This window comes from Hydractinia symbiolongicarpus, chromosome 5, assembly GCF_029227915.1.
Source record: "Hydractinia symbiolongicarpus strain clone_291-10 chromosome 5, HSymV2.1, whole genome shotgun sequence".
In the NCBI taxonomy this organism is placed as follows: Eukaryota; Metazoa; Cnidaria; class Hydrozoa; order Anthoathecata; family Hydractiniidae; genus Hydractinia; species Hydractinia symbiolongicarpus.
In genome coordinates, this window is record NC_079879.1 from 23,529,033 (window position 1) to 23,552,160 (window position 23,128).

General features: G+C 32.3%; 2 long non-coding RNA genes across 2 annotated transcripts; both read left to right on the plus strand.

The window, feature by feature from the left end:
• Window positions 1-446: 446 nt before the first annotated feature.
• On the plus strand, window positions 447-14,666 carry LOC130645503 (uncharacterized). Its single transcript, XR_008982711.1, has 2 exons — window positions 447-4,328; window positions 13,883-14,666. It is a non-coding gene; the product is annotated as an uncharacterized LOC130645503 (long non-coding RNA).
• A 1,611-nt stretch (window positions 14,667-16,277) lies between these two features.
• LOC130645505 (uncharacterized) lies at window positions 16,278-21,554 on the plus strand. Its single transcript, XR_008982712.1, has 2 exons — window positions 16,278-18,567; window positions 19,742-21,554. It is a non-coding gene; the product is annotated as an uncharacterized LOC130645505 (long non-coding RNA).
• Window positions 21,555-23,128: the final 1,574 nt, after the last annotated feature.

The window sequence follows — 23,128 nt, forward strand, 5'->3', positions numbered from 1 at the left end:
TTCTGTCGATGGCCATACCAACGTAATATCGCATAATACTGCATAATACTGCATAATACCTTCATAATTCATAAAAAACACATAAATTTTCTGTCGATGGCCATACCAACGTAATATCGCATAATACTGCATAATACTGCATAATACCTTTATAATTCAAAAAAATTACTTAAATTTTCTGTCGATGGCCATAACAACGTAATATCGCATAATACTGCATAATACCTTCATAATTCATAAAAAACACATAAATTTTCTGTCGATGGCCATACCAACGTAATATCGCATAATACTGCATAATACCTTCATAATACTCTCTGTCGTTACATAAAAAATACAAAAATTTTCTGTCGATGGCCATACCAACGTAATATCGCATAATACTGCATAATACTGCATAATACCTTCATAATTCATAAAAAATACATAAATTTTCTGTCGATGGCCATACCAACGTAATATCGCATAATACTGCATAATACCTTCATAATACTCTCTGTCGTTCCATAAAAAATACATATTTTTTCTGTCGATGGCCATACCAACGTAATATCGCATAATACTGCATAATACTGCATAATACCTTCATAATTCATAAAAAATACATAAATTTTCTGTCGATGGCCATACCAAAGTAATATCGCATAATACTGCATAATACCTTCATAATACTCTCTATCGTTCCATAAAAAATACAAATTTTTTTTGTCGATGGCCATACCAACGTAATATCACAGAATACAGCATAATACCTTCATAATACTCTCAATCGTTCCATAATAATATTATATTTTTCTGTCAATAATCCATAACCAACGTAATATCGCATAATATTGCATATTACCGGTATAATACTCTCTATCGCTACATAACAAATGCATTTTTTTGTAGATAGGCTATAACCAACGTAATATGCCACATTATTCCGCAGTAGAAACAAGTGTTCTCCCTGGAAATGACGTATCAAAATTTCTAAAGTAGACCAATTAATGCAAAGTGATCACATATTGAAAAAAACAACAATTGAGGTTGAGTATACATCCATTTACCAATAGAAATGATATTATGGCAAAATACTCTTCTGCGAAATGATACATCAAAAGTCCTACATTAAAAGTCCTCAAGCACGCCAATCAAGAGAAGACTTTATACTTTAAACTAAACAAACACTGATGTTGAATACACGTCAATACACAAAGAGACACTATATTTTGGACAAGTACTTTGCCGCGATATAAAAAAATGAAAGTTCTAAAGCAGACTAATCAATGTGTAGACTTTACACTGTAATTGAACAAATATTGAGGTTGGATACACATCCATCCACCAATTGAAGTCATATTTGACTAAATACCCTCCAAGAAAATGACACATCAAAAGTCCCAAAGCAGACCAATCGAAGGAAAAACTATTCACTATAAACCAAACCAACACTGATGTTGGATAACAATCCATTCACAAATAGACACTATACTTTGGACGAATACGCTTTCGCGAAAAGATGAAGCACGCCAATCAAGAGAAGACTTTACGCCTTAAATTAAACATTCAGTGAGGTTGGGTGCACATCTATGCACCAATAGAAACAATATTCTGGACAAATACCCCCTCGCAAATGACACAGTAAAAGTCTTAAGCCGTTAGATTTGAGGAAAGATGTATAGTATGCACTAAAAAGGCGGTTTTGTTCTATATACACATGCAATAGAGACGACAGTGACAGCTTGGATAAGACTATTTAAAAAATGACCTAATAGATCTATTCAAATAAAGCCTCCCTAAACCAGTAAGTAAATGGGATATTCCACAATACATGGCTAAAAAACAACCTGGATGAAAGTAAAGGTCGAAATCCTAGCAGAAAAATTAAAAGAAGTCTGTAAATGTGAGACACATCCATACGTCATTTAAGGTAACACTTTTAGAAGTTGAGGTATGTGCAAAATAAGATCTGAGATATTTTAAAAGACCAATCAAAGAGAAAATTTTATACTTTACCCTGCACAAACACTTATGCTGGAAATACATCCATACACAAATAGAAACAATTTTATGGAGAAATACCCTCCCTGGAAATGACGCATCAACAGTCCTAAAGCAGACCAATCAATGCGAAAGCTTTACAATATAAACCAATCTGAGGGAACACGTTGCACTATAGAGGTATTGAGGTAGGATACAAATACATCCACTAATAGAACAGATATTTTGACAAAATACCAAAACTGCATTCTGGACAAATATTCTCTCGCGAAAAAACATATTAAAAGTCTTAAGGCAGACCAATCTGACGACAGACGTTACAGTATACACTGAACAAGCAGTAGTGCTTTATACCCATTGATTCATCTATAGAAACAATCTCTTGGACAATTACTCTTCTCTGAATAGCATGTTAGATGTCCTAAAGCAGACCAATCAAAGAAAGTGGTTGCAACCTTAACGGTTATTTTTATAGTATAAGACCACTGAGGTTGAATACATATCTATACACCAATAGAAAGATATATTCCCATAATAGATGCTAAACAGCAGTTAGTATTCTGTACCCATCGATACAACACCAAAAACAATATTATAGACAAATGCCATCTCGTGAAATGACATATTAAAAGTCTCAAAGCATGTCGATCTTAGGGAAGTCGTCAAACAATACATTGAACAGACAGCAGTGTGCTATACCCACTCATACTTCATTAGAAGCGATTCTATGTTCATTCGAACTGACATTATTAGATGTCCTAAAACATGACAATCCGAGGGAAGACGATATACTATACATTAAACAAGTGGTATTATTCTATACTTATCCATACACCAAGAGATACGATGTTCTGGACAAATACCTTCCTGCGTAATGACACATCAAAGGTCCGAAACCAGACCAATACACTACACAATATAGAATCTTAGATCCTTTAAAAGGGCAAATAAATTCAAAGGAAAACCATCTTCTGGTCAGTAATAAAGCAGAAATGCTGGACCCATTCATAAGTCAATGAAAAGGAAATTTTGCGAGAATTTTTAGCTCCATTGAAATATTAGATGCCCTAGCAGAACAAGACAAATAAAATATATGTACGATACAGTAGACAAGCAGAGGTGGAATATACCCTTGCATACATCACTAGAAAGATACTTTTAAGAAATATCGCGCGCGAAGAAGATAACGTTCTAGCAGACCATTTGAAGTAAATCTTTACTTTTGCAAAAAGGCAAATCGGATACCCATTCATAGCTACATCACTAAAGAGATATTCTGCGAAAGTAACCAAACGCGGAAAAAAGTATTAAATGCTCAAGCACAATAATTTAGTGCCCTAACATCATAACTTCCCTTGTGTTAGGTTATAAATTATAAAACTTGGTATGGATGATATTTGTCACATGACAATTAAAAATCATGATTCAAATGCTGACTTTGTCAGAATTTCTTTGCGGACGTCAGCATTATTTCTCTTGCATTTGTGTAGCTTATGATAGATTTTTATTATTTTTTTTGTAAATATTGACAAAAATAATGTTAATTTTAATAATTATATAAACATTTTAGCTATTTTGGCTTACTTTAAGACCCTTCGTTTGAGGCGCCAACGCAGCAAATTTTATTCACATTTGAAAAGGGCAGTTTATTACTTTTTTTCTATTTCATGATAGATTGATGTTTACTTTTTCCATTTACAGTAACATAAATTTGTAAGGTTTAAACTTGACATATAGTTAGTTATAGTTACTTATAATAACTAAAAGAATATTTTTTACTTCAAAGAACTTTTTCCTACTTCAAAGAGAACTTTTTTACTTCAAAGGGGAAAATTTGTTATTGTTGCTTATTGAACATGTGTGATGATACTTCAGAGGGTTGATTGTAACAATAGTCAACGTAATTGGATCAATTATATGCAATTACGTCGTGTATAAAATGTAAAAACATATTTCACCCATATAATCGGAGTAATTATATGATCGTAAAAAGGTTAAATATATATGCACACCACCTGGCGAAATTGTCAAAAAGAGAATAAGAGCCCTGGGGGGTTGGATATCATATCTGAGAGCGCTAGGCCAACCAGAATGCCTAAAATCCCGTATTCCCCGCTTTGCAAAATCTAGACGATTAAAATAGAAGCGTCCGGTCACGTGGTCGATATAAGCCAATAAAAACGTCAGTCAAAGATTTTCACGATCCCGAACCTGCCCGAAATGCACTTTGTTGTATTATGCGGCCAGAAGGAAAAGAAAGGAACAGTCGAACAAGAAATAAATTATATAATATCAAAGAAGCATAAAAAAACAGTTCTTTTAAGAACTATTAAGAAGAATATAAAGTAAGTTTATAAACTATTTTTCTATCTGTAAGTCCCCTTCCATTTTTCGAGTTATAATAGCTAAGTAAGGAACTAAGAAATAAGGTTTATAATGCAAGTTTCACAAGTCGTAAATGTCAGATATAAAAACTAGCTAGTACGTAGGATAAAAAGCCTCTAATATATAATATAAAGTAACACACTATTCCTAAGTTATTTGTACAATGTGCTGTATAAGGGTTTTTTGTAAATATTATAAGCACAAGCACACAGAGGAATTTCATTGTTTACATTTTCAGCAGTATGCTCTTTTGACTTGGGTTATAAAATATGGGGGCTCTAGTCTATGTGAAGCAGTGTGATTATCAGTCCATTTTGTCACACAAAGGCATCAATTCAGACTTAATAAAAGTTTAAACCTCATTTTTTTATGGGAAGAAATCCACAGGAAAAACCTCTCTTCACCAAATCCTAGCATCTTTCTTCCTTCAACGCAAATGCCAGAGGCAAAAAGCTTACTGCTGAAAAGTAAACAAATGATGACAAAATCCATCTATTTACTAATACATTTACTAACATGCAGTTTTATAGGCATGGGCTTTACCAAATAAGGACGGGTGAGAAAAAATACAAATAAAAATTATATACAACTAAAAATCATTTTATTGGTTTTGGTAAAGTCACATAGCAGGACCATGAAATATAAAGGTAAAAAAGGGTTTAAATGACTAAACTAAATAATGTATATAACCTGGAGAGAAAAATAGTTCATACCCATGATGGACTAATTACCCATAATTTCAACTACTGCTCACAGAGATGTGCCATCCAAGGTCTTTGTAATTTGCAATGACAATGGCAAAAAAAATACTGTCATGTCTTTTCTATGTTTTTTCAATGAATGAGTGAACGACAAAAATTACTACTTAATTATTATCTTTTTTGACGCAGGGATGTGAGGTGATTCAAAATCGTTTTTTATTATCCACTATATATAATTATATTAAGTTAATTTAAAACCAAGAGCTGTCTAAAATATTAAAGTCGAAACAGTTGTTTTCTAAATTCTTTTGTTTAATCACAATAGCACAATGACTCCTATTTTTTTCTCCTGTTTTTACTAGTGGCTTCAGGCAATTGCTTTTAATTAATTCTGATCACTACTGACTTTTAAACTGAGTTCTTTTTTTTGTTTTTATTATTGAGACTTCAATACTAATGAATAATACTGATATTTATTCCTTGCAATTTTTACACAAAATTGTACTGATTATGCATATATTTTGCATGCTTCCCAAACAAATATTTTTCAGGCTTCCCATGTCTTTTTTCAACTTCGTCCCAAAGATTTTTTACCTCTATGATGAATGTCTCAGTGGCCAAGAGATCCTAAAACAATTTTTCTCAACCCTTTTTCAATTGTAAGACGTGTTAATTTTTCTGTAAAAACTTATCTGTTAAAAAAAGGACAAACATACATTACTGTTGGATGACTCAACTTAATTAGTTGTTCTACGGCAAAGTTGATAGTAGCTTACGGTCCTTCGGCAAATCATTGTAAATTAACATTCAACTAACAAAAAATAACATTGATTATGTTCTATACTCATTATATTTTCACAAAATGGGAAGGGGAAATTTTTTTTTTTCCTTTTTGTTTTTTATTATTTTTTTGTTTTCATTGGTCGGTCAGGCCCATAGAACAATTAAGTAAGTTGCAGTTGCCTTACCACAGAATTAACAGTATAATTGTAGTGTTGTCTATACTGTTTCTTGTTCTATTTAAAACAGGAAAGTAATTACGTGGTAAATCATATCATTTTACTAAGACCTAAAAAATCTTTCAAGGAAATTTATTATGGAAGCCTTACACTGCCTTTTTTATATTTGTGCTTTGATTGTCTGTCTCCTCATATTCACATTTGTCAAGGTACTTTTACAAGTGCACATTTTAGAGATGTAGGTTGGGAATTATAAGTTTATACAAAACAGCGTGTTTTCAAAACATATACCATTGGTAATTTTATGGCTTGGTGAATTTACAAATAAGAAGTCCCTATAACTTTGTGTGACTGCATGAGCTGAAAGAACCCAAAGACATGTAACAAGAATTCAATTGATTTTCCAGAGTATAGCTAAGTTACCTCCTAAAGCAATGCACAAACAAACTTTTGGCGGAAAATCAATTACCTTTTTTTACGTTTGTCACCACAAACGTGGATAAATTATATCACTGCAGAAAACACTAAAATATATTTAATAAAATGGCACTTTTCCTACCTTAAACTTTAATGTGCATTTACCAACTTTTTGCAGGCCTATCAATAATTCGCATAATTCTGAAATGAGAAACTAGCTGAGCCATTAATTGCTCCCCCAATTCCAAAAAAATTTTCTGGCTGAACAATATCAATTCATCTTACATGGAAATCAATGTTCCCTTTTTTATTATTTACAGAAAAAAAGAACCAAAATATATAAAAAAAGATAAAATAAAATAAATAAAAAAGACTGTGACCTTGAGGGAGCTATTTATTGCTCTGCTGTTATTTTCTTATTGATAGGCCTGTTTTTGTGTATTACTTTTATAGCTTTTATTTTATATAAATATAATATTTTTCTCTGATAAAAAGGGGGTAGCTAAAACATGTTTTTGTGTTTTGTTAAGGTGGCAATAACCCTTTTTTAGCTGTCCACATTTATTTATTTACTAAGTGTATTATTTATGCCTGTTTACATTTCCTAAAAATATAGGCCTCAATACATAATAAAATGATTTTAACTTGAAACCAAAATTGATGAGTCACCAGAAATTTCTATGTAAAAAATCCTTGTTTTTCAACGAGAATTTGTATTTTTTGTGACCTGGGAGCTTTTTCCTGCATTTTTATTTTTCATGTTGGAGACAAGTGGGGGACTACTAAACTTTTGAACCCCAAACACGAGAACTTAGTGTTTCAGCTAGGGACTCTCTCAGTATTAACTTTCTTGTCTCCGATAGCCGAAAAAATGTTGCAAAAATGAAATAAGTTTATTTTTATAGCATAACATGCTGTAAGAAAATATACAAAATGTAATTTTTATTTCAGAGGTTCTTAACCAGTTTTTCTGAACATAAAACGTAAGAAGTTAAATACAGTATACTGATTAAAGTTGTTTTCAAAAAAAATATGTTTGTTTCAAGCGAGTCATTTAGTAGTAAAATGTTGTTTCTTATTTTCTTTGTTTCGATGTGATGAAAACAAAGTTTAATGCAACTTTACTTAGGTTAATAATACTAATTGAACTATTTGCCATTATTGAAACTAAAAACTCTAAAAAAACATTTTGACTTTTAAATTTTGTCTGAATAAAATTTTTAAAGTAAAACAAAAATACTATCAAAAGTTAAAGCTTGTGCAGTGTAGCATAATGAAGATCGCCTAAATTCCTACATAATGCACTGTTTTTGTTATTAACGTTTCTTTTTAATAATTACTCATTCCTTTCTGTATAATTTGCAAGCACGCAGACTAAAGGGCCTGATACACTTGTATGATATCACTGAAATATATAATTTCTTATAATATAGCTTTAATATGTAGTTTTAATATGTATAATGTCAACACCTGGTATGTGTGTCATAACCTCATAATTTGCAGCATAGCTATAATATTTAAATAAAATCAAACCAATTTGATTTTAATAATATTGTTGGTAATATGGTTTTGAATGCCTTTTTGTTTGTGTGATGATATATCTATTATCTGCTAGCGTTGTTGTGGCAACGATGGTATGAAAGTATCACAATACAAGAAATTATAAGTATATTGTAGAAAAATTATAAATTTATTGTAAAATATATTTAATGATATTATACAGGTGTATCCTGGCCTTAGATTAAATTAATTATTATAAGTTTTAATTTAAAGAGGAATTGTTAAGGTATTTTGGTGAAAGATAATAGTAATATAGCTATAAAATCGTGACAAGTGTGTTATAACAGAAATATATAAATATATATAGTGTGAAAACAATTTTATGTAACTAATTATGTACAAAAGAAATTCTGACTGCCACCTTAAGTTCAAAAGTTTCATCAGCTAAATCCATATCTGAGTAACTTAAGTGACCTTGCCCCCGCGGATTGTTAGTTTTCTAAGAACCCCTAAGAACAAGGCTGGCAATACTTATTTGAGCATCATATCCCACCTAGGTTGATAGAGTATAGATAAGTAATTTTTAACAACCTGTTTGTTAAAAGGAGTTTTTAATTGTTAGTAAAAGTCATTAATTTGAGCGTTTTATGTAACAGATATGATAACGAAAATTATTGTTTTTGTTTTACATCCGCACAATTTAGGAGGAAACTAAAAACACTATTCAAAATATTTATTCTTTTGGAAAATTAAATTAGTAGGCTCAGAACAATCATTTCTTCTTGTTGTACTTTATCTTTCCGATATCGTCTGGTTTCGTCTCGCAATATTGTTTAAATTCAAGCTAAATTAACAAAAATTGTCTTAAGTAAGCAAATTAAAAAAAAAATAAATCTTCCAAGATCAGTTTAATTTCGATAAAGGAAAGACTCAATTCGTGTCAATTCCTTATATTGAGAGACATGATGATCCATAAGTCCAACTTGAAAAGCTAAAATGAACTAAATTGAAAATAGTTTATTTATTAATTCTATTTCATCTGGGTTTTATAAAAGCAACCTGTACGAGGTAGAAGTGATTTTTTTTAATTTTTAATTTATTTTTTTACTTGCTTAGCCAGTTGTAATGGCTGTTAGAACTTGGATCTTCTTGCTGAAATGAATGGTTTATTTTACTAAAAAACCTTGGATTAATCAGGGATCAAAATAAGAAATTTGAAAGGCAGGTGTGTAATCGACAGTATAAGGGAGCTTAACATGTTATCCATACAATTCAGTTCACTGGTGTGATTAATAACACATGGTGAGGAAAAAAAATTGTGCCCTGCGAACAGGATAAACAAACTAATAAACTAATACAAATAAAAGTTATATCCTGAAAGTAATAATTTGCGTGATTGAAACAAAATATTAACAGTAAATTTCGAAAAATGGTGGAGATTGATCGAGTATGGAACAAACTCGCACTCCAAAGAAAGTATTTGTTGGGTGTGCTTCACTTCATTTTATTCCCAGAAACTTGAAAATTATAACTTAGAAAGAATAACAATTACTGACTGATCACCAGGGTAAGAATGAGAAAAGATGGTCAGTCATAACTCAAGTTTTGGTTGGTCATGACCGATGACTGGTAGTTATTTCGATTCCTGTTCATTGGCATAAAATTTCTGTTTGTCATTTTGTTTTTTATTTAAATAAGAGCTGTTAAATTGACTTATCTTCCTTGTTTTAAATATATAGTTTTCCCTGGTAAATTAAAAAATTATGAAAAGTTATTTTTATGTTGAACATTAAACTTTGGAAATGTTTAGTAGGTGTATAGCTGCCTTCTCTAAAAATATTAATGGTTCTTAAAGTTGTTTTTATTATCTTTAAAATTAACTTGACACTGTGCAACAGTAAACATCGGTAATGGAAACATGATCTCTTGGGATACTCCAAAAAAAATTAAAACAAAGCTATTTTATTAGTTGTAGAGCAATCTATATCCAAAAACTTTTTAGCTGAGAAGAGAAATTTTTTCATAACATGTAAAAACCTAATTCTAAAGTTCATTTACATTCAAAAGAGTTATTGTGGAGTATTAAACATATGGACCCTTGTCCCCAGGTTTTTTTGTCTTTTTGATATGAGAGAAGACAACGAAAAATACCTTGGTATGATTTAGTGATTTTTCGCCAATATATCGCCAGATTATGCGAACACGTTAATTTATGCGACTAACAAAAGCAGAACTCTAATTTATGTTCCAGAAAATATGCAAGAAAAATTATCTTGGTAACTGTAATAAGCGTCTTTCAATTTTTAAAAAATATGTTCCTTTTTTTAGCAGGTTACATAATACTTTAATATAGTTTAGCTAGCTAGTACCTAGCTAGGTAAACTCTATTAAAAAAAAACTCTGAAAACTTATGAAAATTGTAAGGTTTCAAATCAAATTTATGAAAAGATTTTTTATTTTTGTGGTGTTTTGAACCATGAAAAAAACAAAGAATTAAAGAGAAGGATATATATGTAGACAGCTTCAGATATCATAAAAGCTTCCCTTAGACATTCTGTTACGTAAAACAGCAGAACCATTACAGGATATTTTATAGAATTATTTTTGCAAGAACTAATTATACAAAACATTTTTAATTTCAATAAGTCCTAATAAATAAGCTTATGCCACATCGTGCAGAAAGTCTGTAAGATTGGTAGCTCGCCTTCTAAAAGTTTTGTTTACTTACTGTTTGCATTGTTCGTTGATAAGATGTCTTGTTATAATGACGAACATTACATAACCTTTACAAAGCTACAGCCATATATAATATATTTTATCGCTTTTTTTACATTCTTTTCGTCAAAAATTCAGTAAAAAATCTTTCTTACTTTTTATATAAAAACTTTGATTGCACGACATTTTTTTAAGTCATTTTTTGTTTGAATTCTTTCTTTTTTAAAGACGGGATTCTATGAAAACTAACTTTTTTACATTTCTCCGATCGATTGGTTAAATACATACAAAAACAAACAATTTAAATGTAAACTATAAGTTTATATTTAATATATATATATACTCTCCAACTTTCTGCACAATGTGTCGTCATTATTTATAATCAGGTCCAGTCTTAATGAAATCGCGCATGTCTGTTTTTTTATGAGAAAAAAAATAAATATGCGAAGGCTAGTACAACAATTTTAAATAAGGAAACAAGTTAAGTAAGCTGTTTTTTATTTCTTATGCTTTTTCGAGTACGTATAAAAGGAAAAAGAAAAAAGTGATTTTCACTGGAGTTCCCCTTTAACAAAATTGAGGAGCTTTGATAGTGGTGATTCAAAATAAACAATATAAAAACTATAAAAAAATAACCAAATGTTAAAATTTTTTTCAGATGATTTGAGAAGAAAAATCAGGACATTTAAGGAAAATTTAGGTGACCTTTTGAAATCAGCATCTTTTTAAGTTGTGAGTGGGTTGATTTTACCTGCCTCTGCATAAATACGGTTAAGGTATATATTATTGAAATTCATAGATTTCCCCTTTTCTTCTTTTTCTTGAAGGAATTCATTAATTTAAGTAAGTATTTGGTAAATTTTTGAAAAAGGGTCCCCATAAGTATATATATTTGTAAGATTTATTTTTGTGGCGCCATAGATTAGTGGTTATAGCTCTCGTACTCTGTGCGAGAGACCGGGGTTCGATTCCTCTTGACGGCGATTCAACATGGGCGAGTGAATGTTACCATAGCCCTGGGTTAACCCAAGCCATGTGAGGGAAATTGGGAAGATGGCACACTGTGTGGGTCTGCGTAGCTCAAAATGAGGCCAAATATATTATTGCATTGAAACACCATGCCTAAAACAAATCACGACTGGTTTACTTATATAATATATTATATAATACCGAATAACATGAAAACGAGATTACTTATAAGCGAATTTTAAGTTTGCAGCGAAGTAGTGCAAACATGGTTTGTTTACTTGCCATATTTGCCAAGTTAATTTGTCATACAGATTGTTATAACCATTTGGTGATAATATGGGATAATAGTATGCATCACTGGGCCATTCTAATGCTTTTGTGTATTATTCTTGGTGTTAAATGAGCTAGGTGTTAGCTAGATTTGAATATAATGATATGGGTAGCTAGCTAGTTGGCTTGTTGACTTGTTCCAAACAAACGTAAAATTTGAAGCTGTTTACAAAAATTGGTGATGTTGCTGGTATATATCCTGTGTCTCCAGTGTACCTTTTTTTTAAACAACATCTGTGAAAAAAACATTAGCCAGGATTACATAACTCACATTTTACACATTTGTGATTTCAGAATTAGTATACTAATTTAATTTGGTGGGGAATGTTGGACTTTAAACTTTCCTTGGAATGTTCTTGCTTATTTGTGTCACATTTTAGGCCTCTATCATAGATTATATTTGGTAAAAAAAATTGTTAAAAATTCCAAAATATAAGGTTGACAAAAGGGATGATATCCTAATTCTTAAATTTTGTATTCAGAGAGTTACCATCTTGGTATTTTTCAGGCAAATGAAATCGTCCAGTGATTTCACTCAGTCAAAAACATTTTTCCTTAAGAGGATCACTTCACGAAACAATTTAAAAATTGTTGCTTGAAAAAAAATAACTCTATGGTTACTGACGTACTGAGTAAAAAAAAAATTTCTCTAAAATTTTGTCCACGGAATGCTTGTCATATCGAACTTTAACAAATGAAAACAATGTGAGTTTTTTTTGTGGGGTCAAAAACAAAAAAGAATGCCATGGAGATTATTTTCTGTAAATAAACAATTTGAACAATTCTGCAAGATTAATTTTCAAGATTTCATGAAAGAAACCAAAATATATTAGGACCTGGCTTTTACGAACATTGAGACTGAGATTTTGCCAAAAATTAAGCACGTTCGCAGCTGAAATCCAGACTTTAAAAAGAGTTTACTTTTTTATATATATACACAGATTTATGATAATCTCTATACTCTATCAATTCATATTACTTATAAACTTTTTTTGAAACTATTTGTATGAAGCTTAACTGCTGTAAGCCCCTGCGCTTCTTAACAGGCTACTACACTCTACTACAAGCTACTACAGGCTACTACACTCTGCTACAGAGAAATACGCTTTACTACAGAGAAATACATTCTACTACGCTCTACTACAGGCTACAACAGTCTACTACAAGCTACTACAGGCTACTACACTCTACTACAGAGAAATACGCTCTACTACGCTCTACTACACGCTACTACACTCTACTACAGAGAAATACGCTTTACTACAGAGAAATACATTCTACTACGCTCTACTACACGCTACTTCACTCTACTACAGAGAAATACGCTTTACTACAGAGAAATACGCTCTACTACAGAGAAATACGCTCTACTACGCTCTACTACGCTCTACTACACGCTACTACACTCTACTACAGAGAAATACGCTTTACTACAGAGAAATACATTCTACTACGCTCTACTACACGCTACTACACTCTACTACAAGCTACTACAGGCTACTACAGATGCTACTACAGGCTACTACGCTCTACTACAAAGAAATACGTTCTACTACGGCCTGCTACAGAAAATAACGTACTGCTACACATCGCTACGAAAAATTACGCTTTGCTACATTGTATTACAAGGAAAGAAAGGGCTTGCTACACTCGACAACAGACATTGATAAGTCTCACTACAATGTGCTTTATGGAGAATAGCACATTATTATCTCTACAAGGCTTGGGAACGTACATAGGTCTAACGCATGTTGAATACTATATTTCCTTCTTTTCAGGAAGTAATACGTGGACGACTTACCATAAATTCACACTGTATCAATATCTATTATATGTAACTATATTGTGGCAATAATATGCTGCAATATTTTCGCAATATGCTGCAAGGCCAATATGTAAATTGTTTCTTTTTTCCCTGTTTAGATTTGGACAAGTTGAAGCCCAAGTTAACCATCGCGTCTTATGATGTCTACGTTGGTTTAGGGTTATATTTAATTTTAGCTATTAGCGCGCTAATGTTGTCCGTTCCGATCCGCTTTCGCTTTTAAATGGAAATTCACCTTGGAAATTAGCCAGTGTCAGAAGTGGACAAATTTTATGAGAAAGTTTAATTAAAGTTCTTATACTTCAAGTCAGTTTTGATTTTCTCCGCAATTTCTTGTATTTATTACTCATGGTCTCAAGATTTGGAAAAAGAAAGTTCGAAAAATTTAAAGAATGCGCGAAAGTGTTAGTGGAGTGGCCTTTTGTGCAGTTGGAAAATACGTTAGCAGATGTCTACTCTAGGAATTTTACGATCTATTTTATTGTACGAGATGGTTTTACGAAGTTTTAAAATCTTTTGTTTAAAATTAATTTCTTTTTTCAGTGTCCTTTATTATTCAAGTTATTATGCTGTGTAAAGTTTCTACATTAGACATTGTGATAAAATGAACCGGACATCATCTTTCAAGATTTGCTTTCCCGCGCATTCTCAAACAGAAAGAATAAGGAAATGCTCATAACGTTTTTGAAGTGGAATCAAACCTTCTGACAAAAAATTAATTGTTGTGAGAATTTTTTTAGCCCTGACAAATATCTTTATTTTGGTAAGGGTGTGACATCTTTTTGTTCGATTATGTCCATGCGCATCGTATCTTTAGAGAAAATAATTGTAAATATTGTTTTCTTTTGTTATGTTATTTATAAAAAGAAAGAAAACAGCAGATCATACAAGCTTTTTTACTTACATCAAGCCAACGCAACGGAAGCCAACGTAAAACGGCCACACCTTGGACTTCAGAAAAGCTCTGTTATTTTTCTCTTTCAAAGAGGGAGGGCTGAACCCCCAGCCCCCTAGTGGCGCCGCCCCTGAAACTAGCGAGCTGAGCGCAAGCAATACCCATTTGACATTTAAGTATGCGTAAAAAATAGCCAACCCCATGTTCCATCTTTGGTCGAAGATTTTAAAGTAAAAAAGATCTGTCAGTTTAATATTGTTCATTTTAGTCATCACCTCTAAAATGCATTTTAAACATCTTTGATTTCCTCAAGCAATTTCTAGAGAAGCGCGGGCAAGTTGATTGCGCGCTAAAAGCAAAAAGTGTTAATGAAAGAAAAGATATACCATAAAGGACACGGTTTTCTTTTTTCCTTAGTTTCTCCTGTTTCTTTTTTGCTGTGAGTAAAAAAGTTGGTAACTGGAAGACAAAAAAGTTTAGAAAAAATGTTTGTACCAAAAGTAATTAAGCTAACTTTCGAAATGTTTTTAGGGAAGCATTGAAATTGTATTGATGTAACTTGCCGGCTAAATTGAGTTAAAAGTTATCTTATGCATCAGTATATTCCATCAAAATTAGCCACACGTTTTCACAATTCGTTGAAAATAATGCTTAAAAGATTTTATCACTATGAAATATAGTCTCAGGGTAAACAAATAATAACTTGCTTTGAAATACAACTTTCAAGTCAAGTTTGCAAAAACATTAACAACAGATATCGCCCTCGCCTGTGTAACGAGGACTTGATCAAGTTCCTTTATTAGCTGCATTATGCTCTTGTTTAGCCGTCAAGTAAGCGCTAGCCGCTTTGCCACAGGCAACAAACTCTGCCGACGAAGACAATGTACTGCTATAAATAACAGTTCACAACGTTCTTCATAATTTAAAGTGGAAAAAGAAAAAGAAAAACATTAAAAATATGGTTTGTTTTGTTTTAATATTACCTTTAAATTTAACGCAGGCAGACAGGGTGGTTTGGGGTTGTTTAAAATAATAACTCGGCAAACGATGTTTATCCGTTAAGTTACGATCGTTCAAAACTTTTTCTATTCATTAAATTTAGAAGTCGGTACGTTCCGAATTAAAATCAAGAATGACATACCTTATCAGAGAAATTACCAAAGGAACAAAATTAACGACTACGAAATTAACACGAAAGAAATTAAAACAAGGAAAACATATATTATTTCTTTTGAAATATTTTTTATAGTGTTTACATATTTTAAACATTAGTTCAAACCATTATTATTCCAAAGTTAAGTTTGGTTCTCACAATAGGGATAACTCAGTTCCGTTTTCTTTTTACAAAATATGATAAAAACACTAAGAATTTTAGGGGCGCTGGCACTTTTTAAAAGATTTCCATCATATTTGGACTTTTTAAAATGTGCTGCCAGCCCCCTTAAAACATTCAGCGATTTTTATAATAATGATGATTCGTATGATGCCGTTCCAACCTTTGAGATGATTGGTCTGAGAGGTAAATCGGCAACGTCGTCTGTTTTAAGCTTGTGTACTTTGACAGTACCATACAGTTTGCCAGGGGCTGAGTCAGTGGGATATAGGCTCGTGGTGGAGAGCGGTCATGCACCAGTGAAAAAGGACGATTCTACGATTCCTTTTAAAACCAAACAACTCGGCAATTATTACAAACTAGTCGTTAACCCGTGGAAGAATCCATGGGGTCGCCTGTCCTTTATATATCGCATTTCATGTTTTCGTAACAGGAAGCGTCTTTAATGGCAGACAGACAGACGACGGCTATTATTAACTAGCCGTTAACCCGTGGAAAAATCCACGGGGTCGCCCGTCCCTTATATATCGCATTTCGTGTTTCGTGTTTCTGTAACAGGACGCGGTTTTCGCGGACAGACAGACAAAATACGGCTATTATTAAAGAGAAGAGAAGAAGGACAGCAGAAGCATTCCTTCACTTCTTACAGAATTTAAATGCTTGTAACCGGATTTTTAACATGTCCACAACAGATTGTGCGTTTTTAACAGCTTTTGTAATTAAGATGCATCGAACCCGTTGATGATAATTTCTGCTTCGTTGCTTAAATAGTGGTAAAGTTGAACGATTCAGGAAGCGTGGACTGGTTTTAAATCTAACAACTTTGAGGAAATCTTCACATCCGCAGGATCAATGCCTCGTTTCAACTGAATTGCCACTTGATTTGAAAACTTTTTATTGTACAAACTTTGTTTTAATAAGAAATAACAAAAATCCAAAATAAACAAAATTTTCGTCGAACAAAATTTTTCGCGGACTAAAATGACGAAAACTTCAGGTGTCCGAAAAATTTTGTCGGACAAAACTTTTGTCCGACAAAGTTTTCGTCCAATTAGGTGAAAACACAGAAAACAGCCCGTCCAGCTAAAAAAATCGCTCAGCAATTTTATTTTGCGGAATAAGTCTGGTGTAGCTACCTGCTTTTGGCATAAGAATTACTAATTAAGAATTTTGTTGTAGCTGGCTAAACTGTATCACACATGCTTTTAGGCTTAATACGCTTTTCAAAAAAACTACATTGCATCTTTGGTTTACAGAACACAGAATACACTCTGTAAAAAGGCTAGGTAACTGTTACCCGCCGTTGAACACCCGGATGAGTGATTAATAAGAGCCGTCAACTGCGCCACATATTCAGGTAAAGCGCTTTAGTAAAGTTATGTAGTATGTAGTAAATCAAATGAAGTGCACACAACTTTATGGTGTGTCCAGTGTAATATGTTTTTTATCAAATAACTTTCCACAACTTAAGCTGAAATAAAAACACAGATTACAATTTGTTGTTACCCCGTCATAGCAAAAACTTTCTGGCAAACCTTTTTTATTTTTCGGATAATGTTCCCGGTGAGTGTTAGCTGACCATTTAGTACGGGTAAATAATGTGACACATCCATACAGATGTAATACCAATTTACCATGTCACACATGAGTATAGGCGTAACACTATTTTTCAAAAGAACTTCATCGCAAATTCGGTTAAAAAAAGTCCAGGAAACCGCTGTTGTTATCATGTTCAGTTAAAAAAATACTCAGCAATTTTATTTTGCACCATAAGTTTTCATAACAGTAATAAAAGTGGTATCTGCCTAACTTCATTTAGCATAAGAATTAAGAATTGTGTTGCAGCCAAACTGCATTTGGCTACTTTCACTTTTTGGTCAGAAGTAGCTAAGGAGCTAGCTAGGTAAACACAACTTTAACATAAAAATAAATAATACTGGCTAGGATATAAAGCTGTTATACTAAACTGAATAGTAATAACTAAGGCTAGCTAGCTAGCTGATTGTAGAATGCTCCTTAAAAATCTTCGTTCCTAGCCAAAAATCAAGAAATTTTTGGGTTTGAGATTTGTACTTAGCTACAAAACGTGAGAATATATTTATCTTAACATGTAAAAATATGTAAAAAAACAAAAATGAAAACCTTTTTGAAGACAAAAACAGATTAACCGTCAATGCCACAGCTTTTAAAATGGCCGTAGCTCAGATTGCTTTATCTTTCCTTCATTGGTAAAAATCTGATTCTGCGGGGTTTTCCCAAAATTTTCTGATAAAAGCCGCGCACAACCATTTTGAATATACAGAATACGGCTATTATTAAAGAGAAGATGGACAACAGAAGTGATAACCATTAAAAGAAATAAACTAACACTAAATACACAAGAGAAATCAGTGTCATTAAGGCTTTTTAACTAACTATACATAGATTTCCATAGATTGTAATGGCAATATAATGTGTGTTACGAGTAAGTTATGTGTGTTTGAGAATGTATTTACAGTCTCTGTGGATAAAGAAGTAAAAAAATTGTTGGAAAAAAACTTCATAAAAGACTGCATGTAATGATTGCATGATCCTTCTCTAAAGTGACCCTGTTCATTTAGGTGCAGTGATGGGTTGTATGAAGAAAAAAGTGCCAGCTTGTATAAGAATCGTGTTTTCAGTGTAAATTTAGCTGATTACTTATACAAGACTAGTTGATAAAGCCCATGTGAAAATCCACTAAGGCAGAAGAACAATGGAAAAATAGGTTGCTTTAGATTTTTTGCCGACGTCAGCAGTGCATATACAAAAAGAAAATTGGTTAAAATTAGTCATTCGTTGTCTGTAAGGTGTGGAGGTTGAAACGTTGACCAAAATAATGTATGGTATCGTATGTTTTTGACAAACGCTTAGGGAGATATAAGGGCTTAAAAATTTTTCTGACGTCAGCAAAGTCCCTACCAAAAGTTCCAAAAAAATTTCTTAATTCGTACAGCCGATGCATTCATCGTATAGATCTTGAAATGCAGATCAAGAAAATGTATAGGAACATGGACTTTTGACAAACGGTTGCAGAGATATTGGGGTTTGAAGGTTTTGTGATGACGTCCTCAACCTTTCCATTCCGAAACGGATTCGGGGACCCAGGCTTGGGAAACTTACCCAAATTGGTCCCGGGTGGTCCCTAGTTACTTACGTGGTGAAAAATCACTGACGTCACCACCTCGTTTTCAAGTTATTTGGCGGTTGCAGAGATATTGGGGTTTGAAGGTTTTGTGATGACGTCCTCAACCTTTCCATTCCGAAACGGATTCGGGGACCCAGGCTTGGGAAACTTACCCAAATTGGTCCCGGGTGGTCCCTAGTTACTTACGTGGTAAAAAATCACTGACGTCACCACCTCGTTTTCAAGTTATTTGGCCTCAAAGCTTTAAGTGCACTGTAATGGCTTCATTTATTTAATATAGAATATTAACGTTGAAGTAGTCTTATTGACGTCGCGCCGTAACGTCAGAAAATTTAACATATTAGACATGCATTTTTCAGTTACTTCAAAGAAAATTTCGGTAAGATCAAAGGAAAATGAACATATCCACTTTGCCTGTTATATATATATATATAATGTATATAAGATAAATGTTTATCATTCATTTATTTTTTATGTTAAAAAATAATTATTTGAGGAAACTTATTTTTTTTAGGAAAATCTTTGTAAAACATTCACATAACTATTTAAGTAATTTTGTTTAGATAAATGCTGTAATGCCAAAAGGAAAATACTGGGTTAGGCAGCCAATGGTAAGTTTTTATTAAATTTGATTTGAGATTTGAAATTTGATTTGAGGTTTAATTTGAAAAAAAATATAAAAGTAATGTTGTGTAGTGGGTTGCACGTACTATTACTTTCAGTTAAAAAGTCCAAAAATCAACGTGATAGAATATAATTAATTGGATATAACAATTTAATTGCTATGTTGTGCTTTTTTTATGGTTTATAGAGAACAGACAAAAGATATTGCCGACAGAAACGATGGTGAAAGCATTAGAGAACAAAGAATCTTTACAACAAGTGAAGGTTAGTCCGAACATATTAACTGTTTTCATGTTAGAGAAATGCTCGAATGTTCGTTGTTATCAATCTCAAGAAACCCTTTCGTATTAACGAATAAGATTTGTTCCATTTTTATTTATCTTATCTTTAGTGAAGAAACTCAAAGTCGCGATAACCTAGATTCACAGCAAGCATGACGAATTCATGGTGGTTCAGTTAAATTTAAAATATAAAATTATTGATAGATAGACAATTGTCAACCAGGCCTTAACTTTTGCAATCTTAAAGTTAAAGTCCAATTGACAAGTAAAAATTAGGGCCTAAAAATATTTTTCCGTTCGACTTCCTTTTGAATATTTTTCATTTTGTGTCGTAGTGTAAAACGTTTGAAATATTTTTTTGCATATTGGGAAAAGCTGCCAAAAGGGAACAAATCCATAGTTCAGCTTGTTTTGATTAACCACAAAAAAAGCTTAGGGATGAATTTCCCGTATTTAAAAGCAATCCATACACATTGTTTCAGTAAATTCGGTCTTTGAAAAAAACACGTTTGGGGAGATAATTTACCCGCATTAAGAAGCAATCCATACAAGCAATCCATGATATTCAGTTCTTTTAGTAAATTCGGTCTTTAGAAAAAACATTTACGGAGATAATTTACCGGTATTAAGAAGCAATCCATACATATAAAATTCAGTTGTTTTAGTAAATTCGATTTTTGAAATATATATATATATATATATGAACACAAATTGTAGCTATAGGAATAACCAACAAGATAGATGACTACATCAAGAATTAAGTAAAAAGATTTTATTATTTAAAATTTTCGTCAGTTCATCGACTGACTTCTTCAGTATCGCTTACAATACAGTATTAACAATTAAAATATCTTATATAGTGATAAAAATAAATTATATACAATTAAATACACAAGGGTTTAAAACTGGTTTCCATCACCATCATCCTACTATCAACTTAACACACGGTTTCTACAACTTGCATTTTTCTGTTCTTTTAGTTCTATTCCAGTCATGAGAACCATTAAGTCCCTGATGTTGTGTGACGAGTGTCCCTATCCAGAATTTTTCTTTATCTAATAGCAAACTATCAATTTGCCTGTTTGTTAAATTCTCTCCATTGTTCACAACATCAACTATAATAAACCCAATATTTTGCACGGAGGCATTAGGGCATTCATCAATAAAATGTTTCACAACTTTGCAAGATGGTATCTTCTTTTTAATGTGGGATTTGTAATTCGAAAGTCGAGGCTTCCAAGCAATGTAAAAATATATAAAAAAACAAGGACAGACTTAGCAACGTCAACGTTACGCAACTTTCAAAATGGCCGTAATAACACTGCTCTCTGCTTTACACATCCCTTTGTCGTGGCTGCAAAATCTCGGATTGGTTTTTCAAAAAAAATCAGGCGTTGCAATTGAATGCTACACGCGGGAGAATAAAACAAAGTCGGTAAATATATATCGCATTTGGTATTTTGTGCAGATATAAGAATTTCGTGATTAATTAACAGGACGCGCTTTTCGCGGACAAACAGGCAAAATACCGCTATTAATAAAAAGACTAACGATATCATACGTCTATTGGTTTTTCGGTCAGTTGCTCATAAAGTTGATCTTGTTAACTCACCATATGATTTTTTAACAATAGCCAATAATAATTACATTATTTAGAACTATTTTCAGCTTTTGTACTCTGATCCTAACTTCAATGGAATATCAAATCTACGGAGACTCTTTAAATGAGATAAATTTTATACTTATGCCTTTTTGGAACATCTTTGTTCCATGTAAATAGAAGTTTTGACTTTTAATTTGGAATTCTTCCATCTTTTTCCTAATGATACGTTATATTACTGACATGCCTTCTACAGAATTTCAGCCTAAGAGCCTTTGCCGAAAAAAAGTTATGACCTGTCAAATTTTAACTACAAACAATGGAATAATTTCATCGTAAACGGCTCTAAACTTTAATGTGATATAGCTTCTCTACGGCAGCAGCTTCTTCAGTCGGACAAAAATCATTGGAACATTTAAATTTTTATGCATCTAAGAATTCATTTGGTTTAAGAACTAATCAAGCTATACTATTGAAATACTGCACCGAAAAAAAGAAATAAAAAACACACGTAATGTCTTTGGATTGATTGGCCTGCTTTAGCGCTTTTGATGCGTCATTTTCAGGGAGGACACTTGTTTCTACTGCTGTACGGATAAGTACATAACAGTAAAGCCCGGTAAATTTATAGTATAATGCCTTGCCTCAGATTTGCATTTTTTAGGACTTGTGATATGTAATTTCGCGGGGGTATTAGTCCAAAATATCTTTTCTATTGGCTATCGGTGGGCATAGAACACCACCGCCTGTTCAATATATTGTACAAAAACGCCTCTTTGTTTAGCCTGCAATAGGGCCGTTATTATGTCTTGTTGCAAAAGGATATTTGAGCGAAATATCGTTTCTGTTTGTGTATGGATGTGTATCCAACCTCAAACTTTGTCTACTTTATAAAAACAGCTTTCCGTAAATGGCAGTTATGCGAAATATTCTGGAATATTACGTTGGTTATGGCCATCGACAGAAAAAATATGTAGTTTTTATGAAGCGACAGACATTATTATGAAGGTATTATGCAGTATTATGCGATATTACGTTGGTATGGCCATCGACAGAAAATTTATGTACTTTTTATGAATTATGAAGGTATTATGCAGTATTATGCAGTATTATGCGATATTACGTTAATATGGCCATCGACAGAAAATTTATGTGTTTTTTATGAATTATGAAGGTATTATGCAGTATTATGCGATATTACGTTGTTATGGCCATCGACAGAAAATTTAAGTACTTTTTTTGAATTATAAAGGTATTATGCAGTATTATGCAGTATTATGCGATATTACGTTGTTATGGCCATCGACAGAAAATTTAAGTACTTTTTTTGAATTATAAAGGTATTATGCAGTATTATGCAGTATTATGCGATATTACGTTGGTATGGCCATCGACAGAAAATTTAAGTACTTTTTTTGAATTATAAAGGTATTATGCAGTATTAT